This window comes from Scyliorhinus torazame, chromosome 8 (genome assembly GCF_047496885.1).
Source record: "Scyliorhinus torazame isolate Kashiwa2021f chromosome 8, sScyTor2.1, whole genome shotgun sequence".
NCBI classification, from domain to species: domain Eukaryota; kingdom Metazoa; phylum Chordata; class Chondrichthyes; order Carcharhiniformes; family Scyliorhinidae; genus Scyliorhinus; species Scyliorhinus torazame.
Window position 1 is genome coordinate 203,150,238 of NC_092714.1, and position 16,005 is coordinate 203,166,242.

Below are 16,005 nucleotides of genomic sequence, written 5' to 3' on the forward strand. Positions count from 1 at the left end.
CAGTTTCCCAGTCATTGTAAAAAAAATGGAAAAGCAGCATAAGAAAACTTCCTTAATAAAGACTTGCCAAGGATAAAATATTACAAATTAAGATCCATTTTCTTTCCTTAATGATGTGGCCAAATTCAACGAGAGAATTGAGGAACATTTCCATACATACAATCCCATTCGGCCAATCAAGGCTGCACCGACCCTCCAAAGGAGCACCCTATTTAGGCCCAATCCTCTGCCCCAACCCCGTAACCCCACCTAACATTTTTGACACACTAAGGGGCAATTTAGCATGGCCAATCTGCTTAACTCGCAGATCATTGGACTGTGGGAGGAAACCGGAGCACCCTGAGGAAACCCAAACAGATACGGGGAGAACGTACATACTCCACACAGACAGTCACCCAAGGTTGGAACTGAAACTGGATCCCTGGCGCTGTGAGGCAGCAGTGCTCATGGCTTTTCTGTTCCTGAAGCATTTCCTTCATTATCTCATTATCTATAACTACTGAAACTACTACAGACCAACAGGTATTACATAAATGTATTATGAATCTTCTGAATGATAATGTAAATACTAATACTATCAGAACCCATAATTAAAGCAATTCATCTGTAACTATAACAACGTATGTGTAATTTATAATGTACCAAAAGAAACAATAGGGTCAAGTAAAGATATTCTATGGAAACCTCAAATGAAATTGAGCACTGGGAATTTCCTTGGTCATCCTGTTGCTCTGCGTCAGTAGAAACACCCATATTAATGTGGAAGAAAGCTTTCCACTGAACTTCTGCCTCTTCGCCAGTCTCTGTCCTAAACCCTGGAATTCCATTCTTAAATTTCACCACCTCGATACCTCCTTCAGAACCCTCTTAAAAATCCACCATTTTGACCATGTTTCTGGCCACCATCCAAATGTTCCCCTTTTTGGCTCAATCCTAACTGTTGTCCAGAGCAACATCAGTGGTTAGGTCAACATCCTTTGATCCACTTGGATCAAATGGGTGCAGTGATGACCTTCTGTCCTTATTGATTTTAGTCACTTGTGCTCAGTGAAATAAACTTCAATCCAAAGCAAATAATGAGGATGCTGTGAAGCCTGAAGTTTCGATAATCTCGGTTCAGTTCTTGGAAAATCTGGTCCACAAGTTGGAGATCTTAAAGGAAAGATTTTCTTCTCTGGCACTAACAAAGCCTGCCGAGAACATATGGGGAAACTCACACTCCTACTGTATATATGAATGTAAAAAAATCTCCCGCTGGTGTTTTTGCAAAGAGTGAAGAATATTGAATGTTATACCTCTTTCCTTGCTTTCAAAACAGCTCATAATCACTCATGGTCAAGAGCACAATACATGAGAATGATTACAAAGGATAATGAGGAACATTTAAATGTTCGTCATCTGGTTCTCAAGCATTTGCGAAAGTCTTTTAAAGTGTACAATTCAATTTGCATCTGGAACAAAGCCCCTTTTATCTGAGCTAATTTTCTTATCAACAACCTTGCTTAGCTGCCACAGATGACATGTCTTCAGCCTTCCATTTTGAACATGAGTGAAGGAACAGCCACTGTAATAATTTCATTTTCTACAAATGAGGGGGAATCTTTCAGTCACCACCCCCATGCCCCACCCAATTGTTGAGAAAAGACTGTTGCATTCCATTCCCACATTAACCATCCATATTTTCCAAGCTTCTGAGATTCTGGCTGGTATCATTCGACACCCACATGAAGCTGCGGTTTGCCAAATACGTTTATATGAATAGGATGTCCAATTATCAACAGAATTTTCATCGAGGTAGGTAGGTCTTTTTCTTGACAGGAATACATCAAGCAAGAAGAATTAAATAAACCCATCATGTATTTATGGATAAACTTTCACCTCACTAATTAGCAACTAAAGAATACAATCAATTGCATTGTCTGTATTCATACAGATGAATTATGATTGGCAAACGACTCTGCTAAAACCCACCATAACCACATTTTTTGTCTGCCAAAATGATTTGATAGTTTTGAGCAGCGAATGGACAAATAAAAATGAAATGAATTTAATCACTTTAAGTACCAAAGTCAGCAATTTTATCAGGGTTGTGCATCTGTTTCATTGAGGTCACAGTTAAGGTCTATTTATTTGTGCCCAGTTCAATGGGGGTAATGGTTTCCGACTAGTTTAGAGCAGGATTCTGTAAAATTGATTAAGCGAAAACAATTTATTCTGAGTGGTAAGGTGATGACCCAGCTGAAATGTATGTGTTGTATTTGCATTAGTGGTTCTTATCTGCTGGCTTCAGGGCATTTATGATATAATAAATCAGTGACCTAGATTTACAGATTTTAGAAATGTAACGAGAAGCAATAACAAATACTGTCAAAATGGAAGTCAAAGAGCCAAAATAATAGCAGTGAAAAGATTTTTAACTGTGCTGTTGGTAGGGTAAATCCAAATGTGAAATGCTAAATGATTTGGATTGGATATAGTTACACATTTATGACTGGTATAAAAGAGAAGACATAAAATCACTTTGTTTCTAGACACTGGGTCCTGCCAATGAGACTTGGGTACATAGGGATAAGACATAGGTCGGAATTCTCCGGCCGTTCCCACTGGTGGGATCTTCCGGTTCCGTTGATGGTGAAGCCCCACTATGGGTTTCCCGATGGCAGGATGTACATAGAACAGGGAAACCCATTGACATCAGCAAGATCAAAAGATTCCACCGCTGGCCAATGGCCAGCTGCGTCCGCAAAACACGCCACGGGGGCATGTGCAAAATCCCGTCAGAGTTCCCTTTTCCCGCTGGCAGCACACCCCTGCACCACGGGTTTCCCAGTGGCGAGGGGTGGCCTCAATGGGAAATCCATTGACAAGCGGCAGGAAGAGAGAATTCCGCCATCAGAGAATGGCTCACCGCTGAGAAACACGCAGCTGGCGGACCGGAGAATCCAGCCCCATGTCTGGCCCCATGTCAAACATTGTCAGTTTTTGACTTTTCCAATTGGCCTTTCCACTCCCATAGCTTACCTCGTGTGTTTGAGCAACAACTTCATTTCAGTGCACTAAAGGATTCTGTGATCTTTGGACGAAAGTGTTCCTGGTGATTCTTATAGTGGGGGACTCAGTGGGTAGATATGTTATGGTGAGTAGGAGATTAGAGGGTGTGCCTGTGGTGTTGGTGAATGTCTATGCCCCCAACTGGAATGATGTGGTTATCACAAAGTGGGTGCTGGCAAAGATTCTGGACCTGATCTCGCATCGGCTAATTATGGGGGGGGGGAGGTGGATTTTTGGGTTTTAAAAAATATATATTTAGAGTACCCGATTATTTATTTCTTTTCCAATTAAGGTGCAATTTAGCATGGCCAATCCACCTAATCTGCACATCTTTGTGTTGTGGGGGTGAAATCCACACAGACATGGAGAGAATGTGCAAACTCCACACCGACAGTGACCAGGGCTGGGATTCGAACCCGGGTCCTCAGCGCCGCAGTCCCAGTGCTAACCACTGCGCCACATGCCGCCCTGGGGAGGTGGATTTTAACACAGTTCTGGATCCTAGGCTGGATCGGTTGTGCCCCAAGTCTATCAAGGTGTTTGCAATGGCAACGGGACTGTTGGGGTTTGTGGAGCGAATAATGGGAGTGGATCCGTGGTAGTTTGGGTGACCAAAAGTGAAGGAATGTTTGTCCCTCTCACATGTACATCAGGTGTATTCCTGAATTATTTGTTGTGAACAAGACATTGTTTGTGGGGGTGGTTGTGGCAGATATGCAACAATTGTGATGTCAGACCATGCGTCGCATTTAATGGATGTGTGTGTAGTAAAGGGGGCAGAGAAGGGATCCAAGAGCAGGGTGGTCACTGAGCCAGGGAAGGTGTTGGAAGGTAGTTGTTGGCCAAGGTGCAGGCAATGCACATGGAGGATTGTGTGCCGGGAGTGATAGGAGAGGACCAAACGGGGTTCATGAAGGGGGCAACAGCTGTCGTCTAATGTTAGAAGGTTATTAAATGAGGTGATGATGCCGCCAGGAGTCAGGAAAAGGAGGTGATAATATCAATGGACGCAGAGAAGGGTCTGACCGGGTTGAGTGGGAATACCCGTTGAAGTGTTGGAGTGGTTTAATTTTGGGCCGGGTTGGGTTAGGATATAGGACAGGGCTCTCATGGCAAGTGTATGTACGAATAATACAAGTTTGAGGTATTTCTGTTTTCACCGAGGAACAAGGCAGGTGTGTCTGCTGTCCCGTTGCTTTTTGCTTTGGCAATTGAGCTATTGGCCATGGTACTTAGGGCTTCAACAGGGTGAAGTATAGAGAGAGGGGGGATGGAACATTGAGTGTCCCTGTATGCAGATGGCTTTCTGCTGTATGTCACAGACCTGATGGATAATATGTGTAGTACGAGGGCATTGATAGAGTTTGGAGCATTCTCAGGGGATAAACTTAATAAAGGGCCAACACGTGGGCCAGAGATTTGAGTCTTCATCCACTATGAGGAACAGGCCCTGGAGTACGCGAGGTAGACCGAGGAGACAGCCGTCACCGACAGCAAGGTTGGCCTGTGCCACAGAGGTGAGGATCCACTGCCCCTTCATCCAGATGACCTGTCTCAAGTGAGTTGTTCATGTTGTCAGACAAAATGATCCTTTCCTCTCACTGACCACATGACCATTCTCTCGCAGGACCTCCATCTGATGGGGCTGGGCCATTTGGAGTTTTCCCACCCCCTGTCACCCAAGAGGTCACCTTGAAGGTGAGCTCCGAGGAGACCACCATAGATCCGTCACAGCTATCACCCCTAGCTCCCGCTAACGCAGAGACACACACCCAGGTGTGTGACATTAGTGGACAGACAATCCGATGAGCATCATGTTTTGTTATGCTCTTGATGTAGCATAAGCTGCTTCCTTGATGTGCACTCTGACAAAGGAAGGTTCAGACTTGGAGATAGCTTTAACACATTTATTAAACTATTAACAATTCTCTTACTTGGATTCAATGCTACTGTTAATCCTGCTATAGCTACTCAGACTAACTAACCAGTCTGCTACAATCCACGTGGTGGGTGTGATGTTCAATCAACCCTGTGTCTGTACTCACCAGGTGTCTCCACTGGAAAGAGGAAGATCATGTGTGCAGTGTCCTTATATATGGGTTGGTGTAATGCCCTCCTGTGGTAGTGTCACCTCTGTGTGTATCGTGACTGCCCATTGGTCGTGTCCTATCTTACTGACCTATTGGTTGACTGTCTGTGTGTCATGTCTCTGGTGTTCCCTCTAGTGTCTAGCTAGGTGTAGTGTATGTACATTAACCCTTTGTGTACTTACAGTGATGTATATCACCACACATCACACAGTTGCTAATGTCTTTCAGGTGTAGGCAGAAACATCCAAGCGAGTCAGCAGTCAGAGATCTGCTGGATACCAGGATTCTGCTGAGTCCCAGTCAGATATCGAACCTTTGGACAAGGTTAACCCAGAGTTAATGCAGATGCCAGGATAGGATCATGAAATTCAGGAGGGGATGTCAGTGAAATTCCAGCAAGTTTATAGCTGATTGGAGGAGTCCCAAAGGCTACTAGTGCAGGGGATGATATTGACAATACATGGACTCAGTCTGCTGCCCTGGTGGGGGACGGGGGGGAACAAGTACCGGGGGGGGCCTTATGAGCATCCGGGATGGCGATCGGTCGTGTGAGATGTAGCGGTGCGGGGCCGATCGTTGGGACCTTCTCTCCTTGTCCAGGTCCGCTGACTGAGTCCGCCGTAGCGTTTGGCGCGGCCACTTGAGGCCGCCGCAGTGCACATGCGCAGGATCGCAACTGGAGGTGCGGGAGCCCGTATCCGCAGCTGAAGCTGCGAGAAGCACTCCGAAGCCCTACCAGCCCCCTGTACGTCGGTGAATAGCTGCTAATATTTGTAAGGAATCTGCAGAGTAAAACCCCAGCGTTTTTACCCTGGCGTGGAGACGTAGCCCCATTTTTGGAGAATCCAGCCAAGGACCACTCAGGTTGTGATCTCTGGATTACTCCCAGTGCCACATGCAGGGGGAAATCTGTGAGTAGAGCCAAAGGACATTGGTAGAGTGTTGAACAAATACTTCATATCTGTTTTCGCCGAAGAGGATGAGGATTTGGGTATGGAATGAGGGAGAGAGACTGTGAGGTTCTTGAGCAAATTGACATTGAGAGTGACAAGGTATTGGCAGACTTAAGAGTGGACAAATCTTCAGGTCTGGATGAATTGTGTCCCAGGCTGCTGTGGGAGGTGAGGGAGGAGATTGCACGGGATCTGACCCAAATGTTTAATTCCTGTCTGGCCACAGGGGGGACAGCTAATATGGTCCCACTATTTGAGAAGGATGTAGAGATAAACTAGGGAACTATGGGTAGATAAGCGGCAGATGAAATTTAACCCTGAAAGTGTGAGGTGCAACACTTTGGAAGGAGAAATTTGACAAGGAGGTATTCTGGCATGACACTGGGAAGTTTGGAGGAACAAAGGGACTTTTGTGTGTTTATCCCTAGATCTCTGAAGTCAGTATGGCAGGTTAATAGATGGTGAAAAACACATTAGGGACACTTGCCTTTCTCAATCGAGACATAGATTACAAAAGCAGGGAGGTCATGTTGGAATTGTACAGAACTTTGGTGGGGCCACAGCTGGAGTACTGTGTGCAATTCTGGTCGCCACATTGTAGGAAGGATGTGATTACACTGGAGGGGATGCAGAGGAGATTCATCAGGATGTCGCCCGAGATGGAACATTTAAATTATGAAGAAAGTTGGAGAGACTTGGATTATTTGTGTTGGAGCACAGAAGACTGAGGGGCGAGCTGATTGAGGTGTACAAGATTATGAGGGGCATGTACAGCGTGGATAGGGAGCAGGTGCTCCCATTCGTTGAAGGGTCAGTCACGAGGGGATACAAGTTCAAACTGAAGGGTTGGAGGTTTAGGGGGGGGATGTAAGAAAATACATTTTTACTCAGAGGGTGGTGACGTCTGGAATGTACTGGCTGGGAGGATGGCAGAAGTGGTTGCCTCACATTCTTTAAAAGATAGTTGGATGAGCACTTGGCATGTTGTAACATTCAAAGTTGTGGACCAAATGCTGGTAAATGGGATTAGGTAGGTAGGTCAGGTGTTTTTCATGTGTTGGTGCAGACTCAATGGGCCAAAGGGCCTATTCAGCACTGCATTTTCTGTAATTTTGTGATTACCGGGGCACTGCAGTGCATGTCCCAGTCGCTGAGGGATGTGTTCCAGATGCAGATGGATATTGCTGAGTCACTGCAGTGTGGCCCAGTCACTGAGAAGCATCACCGAGGGCATCAACACCATGGAGCAAACAACGGGGAGACACCAGACCTGGCAGAGCCAGATGACTCAGAAGCTTCTGGAGCTCACTCCAGCTGCCCCTCCATCCCATGGGCCCTACCGGCACCATCCGGGAGGAGGTGATGGAGGCCAATTCGGAGCTTGCCGCCAGGGAGATGACGGTGGTCTCCAGTTTTTCTGAATCCCCCTTTCTGACATCGGCGCATCTCAAAGGCAGCGGCAGAACAAGGTGGCACGGCAATGCCAGTGGCACCAGTACATCGGCCAGGGCCCTCCGTCTCCAGGCTCTCCAGAGGATGTTCGTCAAGGGCATCAAAGGCCACAGAGCACGGAAAGCAGCAGGCTGCCATTGCCTCCGATGTGCATCCTGGGTACACACATAGATCTAACACAAGACCACGAAAGATCAAGAATATTGAGAGTCACTGAGTGGGGGGAGTGTCACAATCTATACCTAGAGGGAGTGCAAATATCCGATGTTCACTATTCAAACATGTTAAACCTGATACATGTGATGCTCTGTCATGTTAATCTTCACAGCGGGTCTTCTTGCGCCCCCACCTCCCATTGCCCTCCACTCCCCCTAATCCCCACCCCCTGGGCACAGTGGTCCAAAATCAAACACCCCCAATGTAGACCCCATTCAGAGGATGGATATGAATCCGCCGTCAGCAGAAAGATAGGAGTCAGACTTTGGCATGAACTGAGGAGTACCAGAGCTTACCACACATTGAGAGATCATCTCTCTCCTGCCTTGTATATTGACTAGCTGACGGTGCCGACACAGGCCCATCATCCTGGGGTGATCTTACACAGACCCTTGAAGGGTGGGAGGGGGGAGGGGTCGCGGAATGGGGTGAAGGAGGGGATTGGGGGGAAGGCGGTGAATGGGGGGGAGGGCGGGGAATAGGAGAAATAGGAAAATGGGGGGAAGGTGGGGAATGGGGGGAAAGTGGGGAATTGGGGAGAGGGGGTGTGCTTATGGGCAAAGCCTTGTCTATGAGAAGTAGGCGAGGATGAGGGCCTCCTTGATGCTCCAGGCATGCCGGACCCTTGCCGCTGCCTGTCCTTCATCCTCCGGCTGCTCCTGTGGCTCCCCTTAAGCTCATCCAACATCCCTTCCTGGTCCAGCTCCTCCTCAAATGTCACCGTTCCGTATTGGTACCAAACAAACCAAATCTGCTCATTGGCACAAAAAAACCCAAATACACAGTATCACCCCTCGCAGGTTCCTCAACAGAAATGGAGGATAAGCCTGAGAATGTGTTATGTCCAGAACTTTGTCATAGAAATTATCATTAATGTGTGACTTCTTCCATGTATCAGTGCCATTCTCCATCCAAGAGCCGCAGCTGTGCAGGCTTTCCACTTGGCCAAATCTCACCGGAACCAAATCCTGGCATCCACATATTCCACTGGCGCACAAGGTGCACTTGAACATCCTGAACTTCCAGTGTGTTTAACCCACGGTGACTTACCAGTTACATGCCACCCTCACCACACCAGCACTAAAAGCACCAGCAATCTGCAAAAGCATTTCTTCAACGGCGTCAGCAGGTGGCCCATTTGAATCAATATCGCAAAGCAGGTCCTGCAGCGTCTTCATGCTTCAAACCAGATTGCCTGCTGTAGTCGTATATCTCCCTGAGCCCAGTGTTCCAGCGCCCAGGTGCCTTAGAAAAAATTATCCTTTCCGGCTATAGAAAAGGAAGGAAACAGCAACAGCAGCCTCCAGGCATTGGCTGCCATACGCAGGAGCAAGCAGCAAACATAACCTGCAGCAGTGAAGTGCTCTCACAACTAACAAGGCCAATTTCTTGCTAGCAATATCCTTCAGCTGTGAAGCTAGAGGCTACACACAGTCAAAATGAGTTAAAGTGACCTTTCGCATATAACCAAGAGCAGGGCTCCGTCCTGGACGTGTTTGGTAGGACAGACAGCTAGCAGCTACAGTTGCTCCTGTTATGGGCAACTGCAATATTTAAAGATGGCTTCAAGGCCTCTCAGATGAATAGCTCCTCAAACTCCCCAACCCCACCCTCCCACAAACCAGGTGCAGCCCCTGATCTGGAATGTTTCGGCCCAGCAAAAAAAGTCTAACGCGCCCCACCCCCACCCCCACCCCACCCGCCCACTTCCCCCGTGCATTGGGGCAGCAGCTCCAGTGTCCTTGAGCTGCATGCCGGAAAATGGAAATGGCTACACACCACTCACCTCCTCAGTTCACCTCAGCAGCCATTGGGCCAGCTTCGCTTTTTTAAAAAGAAGTACTAAATGACGCCCGTGTGATTTCTCACTTGGGGAGCCGGTTACTTCTCGGGCCCTTACATTTGACTTCACTCTTGGTATTGAGATTGAAATTGATGCAAATTGGGGTCAATGATATGCTTGCCATATTTGTGCATGACCTTGAACTCACCATCAGATGCAAACTGGTTAGACAGCAAACTGATTTGCGCCCGTTGCGAATCTCAATATTGATCTTTCCCGCTATTGAACCGGCGCGCCCTCATCCTCACGGGGCGCAACATGGTGGTTAAATCGTGCCCTTGCTGTGGGGCCTGGGAGGAAGCACTCCTGCACCTCCTTGCCTGTAAGCAGTGCTTATAAAGGCACATGACTCATCGATCCAGCAGTCCTTGCCTTCTTCTAGCTGTTAGGTTATTCAAGACTTGATCAAGTCACAGTGGTGGTGGTGGAGTTACAATTTACCTCACTCTTTCCAACACCAGAAAATACCAGAAAAAGAGTCTATGCAAAAGTTCAGCAGGGCAGAGAAATCTTGAAAGAAAAAAAATCTCTGATCTAGTAATACCTACTCCACTTCAGGAAGAACTGGAACACCTAACTGCCAGCTATGGAGTCTGTCAAGTCTTGCATTCGTCTACATCTTTCAGATTTTCTGAATATCCCAAAATACTTTGCAGTCAATGATTGACTGACTTTTCAAATGTCACTGTCGATGTGTCATCAACATTTTGTCGCGAATTTGCGCACAACAAATGAGCAGTTCATCTGATTGTTGGTGATGCTGGTTGAGGGGCAAATGTTGGCCTGGGTAATTCCCCTGCTCTCCTTTCAGTAGCGATAAGGAACCTAACATTTTCACCTGAGAGACAGTTATAACTTTAGTTTGATGCCTCATCTGAAAAATTACACCTCAAACAACGCTGTACTCACTCAATACTGCACTGAAATGTCAGATAATATGCTCAAGCTCTGAAGTAGTTTTGGAAACCAAACTTTTTTCACATGGTGAGAAGAGCATTATTACAATGTCCAGAGTGGAACTTCAAGTCGAAATGAAATAAATGCTGAGCCTATTTGAAGGCCACCAAAGATAGCATTTTACATTATAACCAAGATTAACGATGCATCTTGCTGACAACAATAGACAAAGACACTTAAAGTTAGCGCAATAAGGGTGTTCAAATCCAGATTCAAGTAAAATTGAAGTGGTAGTTTAAGGAATATGGATGAACAGAATATAGGCAACATATTCCTATTAATGCCTGACAGGGCATTTTAATTGGGCAGCCCAGGCTGAAACAAGTGAATATTTCAGTCTACCATTTTAATCAAGATACTTTGACAACAAGAGGAAGCCCATCAATGCAAAGCAGAAAATCCCAACAGTGTTGCTTCAGAGACTCTGTGGCAACTACCTGGGATAGCTGCAAGGGATTTCCAAGAGCAGAAGGTGTCCAAAGATCAACAGGCCCATTGAATGCCTTGATCGAAATCAAGGCCTACAGAAATAAACACTTGGAGCTGACTGGTGGGATTGAAGGCCATTGTAAATCTCTTTCCTTGCACAGGTGGAGTTCAAGGCCTTTATTCGTGTGCCTTACGATTATCTTCCACATGCAGTTTCATGAAACAACATTAATTGGGGAAGACAAAATCGGCTGGGCATCCAAGCTCTGCCTCCCAATGTCATGTGCCCACAGTGAATGAGTGGTAAGTGGTGGGACCCGCAAGCTTGGATGAAGGTAAATCCAGGTCAGAGGTGGGGGTAGGCCTTCACCATCGTCTTTCCTTAATTTTCTGGAGGAGAATTCCCTGAATGCCTGTCAGGAAATAGATTTGAATTTTCGTGCCCTTTGAGTAGGTGAGTGTCCAACTGTTACCAGTACAGGACCTGTATTCAATCAAATTTCAGATGTAATACACACAGGATGATATATTCAGTTTTGTGCAAAAAATGCTGTGTAATTTTCCATTCTGAATGTCAGAACTTCTATTATAATAAACCTGTAATTTTCATCATCCAGCATCCCTCATCCATTCTTTTTACTGTCACTGTCCATTTCTGTAGCCTGCTCATTACAACAATCAGTTCATACCATATTGCATTAAATCCATCAAAGTTTGTCACAATAAGTGTGCTAATATATTTTATAAAATACTGGATTGTAAGGGATACATTATTAAGTTGTTCCTTGTCATTCTTTGGTTTAAGTGTTGCATTTTACCTGCATGCAGAGCAATCTTAAATCAACTCAGGATTACATGCAACATTGTCGTGTATCACCAACCATCTATCACTCGAAACATAATTGATTGTTATCTATACTAATGTTACCTCCTTGGCTTAAAGTACTATCAACAGTTACTTTGTGGTACTGGAGGTAGAAGCCAGCTTTCCCAAACTGATCGGTCTCTAGACTTTTTTTTCCACTCACTGCATTCCATTACTGGTCCCAGCAATAGTAATCCCAGAGAGAACACAGTGTTTTTGTTTTCATAAATATTGTGATGATATTTTTTAAATAGTCGCACCTGTCACTTTGCATGTTATATGGTATGCGGAAATTAGGAGATCAGCATAGACTAATTTAAGCCATTATCAAAAGGAATGACACCATTCAGGAAAGCAATGGTATGGCTTATTCAGCTGTTACGTTTTAGCACAGTCTCGACGCTGTACTGAGCTGGAAGGTTTTATTTAACATTTACAAACATAATAATGAATGACTGGGAAAGCAGATTGCACACCAGCATCTTGAACTGTGATAGTAGCAGATGTGTGATGACATCTTTGAGGATCTTTGCGGCTGAGATCTTTGTGGATAATGTGTACAGTGAGGTGGTCCCACTGCAGGTAATGACTTCAGAGGCAGAAAGGGAATGGGTGCCCGCCGGACAGAGGTAAAGCACTCGGCAGGTAGTGTAGTGTTCCCTTGGGTCCAGCCTCCTCTCCAACAGGTTTTCTCTTTTGGATACTGCCAGGGGAGGTGGTTTCTCAGGGGAATGCAGCAAGAGCCAGATGGCAACACGAGAGGCTAATGGGCCTTTCGTTTCTGCTGCAACAGATGACTCCAGGATGGTATGTTACCTCCCTGGTGGCAGGGTCTGGGATGTCACTGAGCGCCTGCAGGACATTCTGAAGGAGGAGGATGAACAGCTGGAGGTTGGGGTCCATATCAGCAGCACCGATGTAGATATGAAGGGGGAGGGGTTGAGGCCCTGAAAGCAGAATATAGGGATCTAGGAAATAAATTAAAAATCAGAACCTCGGAGGTAGTAATCTCAAGATTATTTACATATGCTAGTATCATATGCTAGTGATAACAGGGATAGGAGAATAGACCAGATGATGTGCAGGTTAGGTGGATTGGCCATGCAAAATTGCCCTTAGTGTCCAAAAGGGTTAGATGGGGTTACAGGGATAGGGTGGAGGTGTGGGCTTGAGTCAGGTGGTCTTTCCAAGGGCTGGTGCTGACTCGATGGGCTGAGTGGCCTCCTTCTGCACTATAAATTCTATGATCTATGAATGTATGGCTGGAGAGATGGCGTAAGAAGGAGGGATTTTGATTCTTGGGGCATTGGAACCAAATCTGGAGAAGATGGGACCTGTACAAGCTAGACAGGATTTACCCACAAGACCGGGACCAATAGGGGTATTTGCTAGGGCTGGTGGAGAGGGTTTAAACTTGAGCGGCATAGGCTAGGAACCTGATCGGGGAACACAAGAGAGAGAAGATAGAAAGGAAAGACAGGAAAATAGAAATGAAAAGTGGAAGGTAGAGGAGATAAGGGATAGCAGCATATGAAAATGAAATGAAATGAAATGAATATCGCTTATTGTCACAAGTAGGCTTCAAATGAAGTTACTGTGAAAAACCCCTAGTTGCCACATTCCGGCGCCTGTTCGGGGAGGCTGGTACCGGAATTGAACCATGCTGCTGGCCTGCCTTGGTCTGCTTTAAAAGCCAGTTCTTTAGCCCTGTGCTAAACCAGCCCCACAAGATCAGTACAAAACATTAGAACATAGAACATTACAGTGCAGTAGAGGCCCTTCAGCCCTCGATGTTGCGCCGATTATGAGTAAAAATGTTAAAAGGACAAGCGTAAAGGCACTGCTCCTGAAGGAATGGAGCATTAGCACTAAGGCAGTCAGATTATCAGCACAAATTGGTATACAATCGGGTACAATCTGATTTTGATTATGGACACAAAGCTGCAGCGTGACCATGGTTGGGAACTGAATATCCAAGGGTACTTGATATTTAGGGAGGAGAGGCAAAAATGAAAAGGAGGTGGGGTGGCATTGTTAGTTCAGAATGAAATCAGTGCAATAGTGAGAGGATATTGGCTCAGAAAATCTGGTTGCAGAATCAGTCTGGGTGGAGCTGAGAAGCAACAAGGGATGAACAACATTAGTGGGATATGTCTATAAGCCCTCCAAACAGTAGTGATGTGGTAAGGGGCGACATGAAACAGGAAATTAAAGATGTATCCAACAAGGGTGCTACCGTAATCATGGGTGACTTTAATCTTGACAAATCAAATTGGCAATAATACTGTGATGGATGAATTCCTAGAGTGTGTACAAGATATTTTGTAGACCAGTATGTCAAGGAACCAACAAAGGAACAGGCTATCCTAGATTTTGTTTAATGCAATGAGAAGGGGTTAATTAATAATCTTTTTGTGCAGGGTCCTTTAGGGAAGAGTGACCATAACATGATGGAAATCTTCATTAGGATGAAAAGTGAAGAAATTTGCTTTGAAAAAACCGAAGAAACTACAAATCTATGAAGCGTGATTGGCTAAGATGAATTACATAGAGCATTACATAGAATTTTCAGTGCAGAAGGAGGCCATTTGGCCCATCGAGTCTGCACCGGCTCTTGGAAAGAGCACCCTACCCAAGGTCAACACCTCCACCCTATCCCCATAACCCAGTAACCCCTCCAACACTAAGGGCAATTTTGGACACTAAGGGCAATTTATCATGGCCAATCCACCTAACCTGCACATCTTTGGACTGTGGGAGGAAACCGGAGCACCCGGAGGAAACCCACGCACACACGGGGAGGATGTGCAGACTCCGCACAGACAGTGACCCAAGCCGGAATCGAACCTGGGACCCTGGAGCTGTGAAGCAATTGTGCTATCCACAATGCTACCGTGCTGCCCTTGGGGAACATCATTAAAAAGAATGAGGTTGGATAGGCAATGGCTAATAGTTAAGGAATTAATCTATGCACTGCAACCATTATGCATTCCTTTCTGGCACAAAAACATAAGGAAAGTGGCCCAACCACGGTTGACAAAATAAATTAGGGATAGTATCAGATCCAAAGAGGAAACATACAAAGTTGCTGGAATAAATAGCAATGGAGAACCAAGATATTGATTAAAAGGGAAAAGATATCGCATGATAATAAACTTGCTAGCAACATAAAAGTGAGAAATAAGTATGTGTAACGTAAAAAAAAAAGATTAGTGAAGACAAATGTAGGTCCCTTACAGTCTGAAACAGGAAAATGTATAACAGAAAAAAGGAAATGGCAGAGCAATTAAACAGCTACTTTAGCTCTGTCCCCTTGGAGGAAGACACAAATGACCAAAGAAATGTTCGGGAAACAAGGGTCGAGTGAGAAGGAGCAATTTGAGAAATTTAGTATTACTGAATAAAAGTGTTGGAGAAATTAATGGGATTGAAATCTGATGAATCCCCAGGGCCTAATAATCTACACCTCAGGGTATTAAAGGAGATGGAAATAGTGGATGCATTGGTAGTCACCTTTCAAAATTCTGTATGTTCTGGAACAGTCCCGGCAGATTGGAGGGTGGCAAAATGTAACCCTGCAGTTGAAAAAGGAGGGAAGGAGAAAATAGTGAATTATAGACTGGTTAGCCGAACATCAGTAGTCGAGAAAATGCTAGAGTATACTTTAAAGGATGTGATAACAGGACACTTGGAAAATATCAACGGGACTTGACATGGATCTGTAAAAGGGAAATCATGTTTGACAAACCAACTGGAGTTTTTTAAAGATGGAATGAATAGAATAAGCAAGAGTCAATATGGTATATTTGGATTTTCAGAAAGCTTTTGATAAAGTCTCACGTAGGACGTTAGTGTGAATATTAAAGCACATGGGATTGGGGATAATATTTTAGCATAGAGATGATTTGGTTAACAAACAGGAAACAGCGAGGAGGAATAAATGGGCCTCGTTAAAAGTGGCAGGCAATGACTAATGGGGTCCCGCAAGGATCAGTGCTTGGGCCCCAGGTATTCACAATATACATCAATGATTTAAATGAGGAAACCAAACATAATATTTTCAAGTTTGCTGATGGCACACAAATTGGTGGGAATGTAAGTAGCGAGGAGGAATTTCAGAGCCTTCAAGGTGACGTAGACAAATTGAAT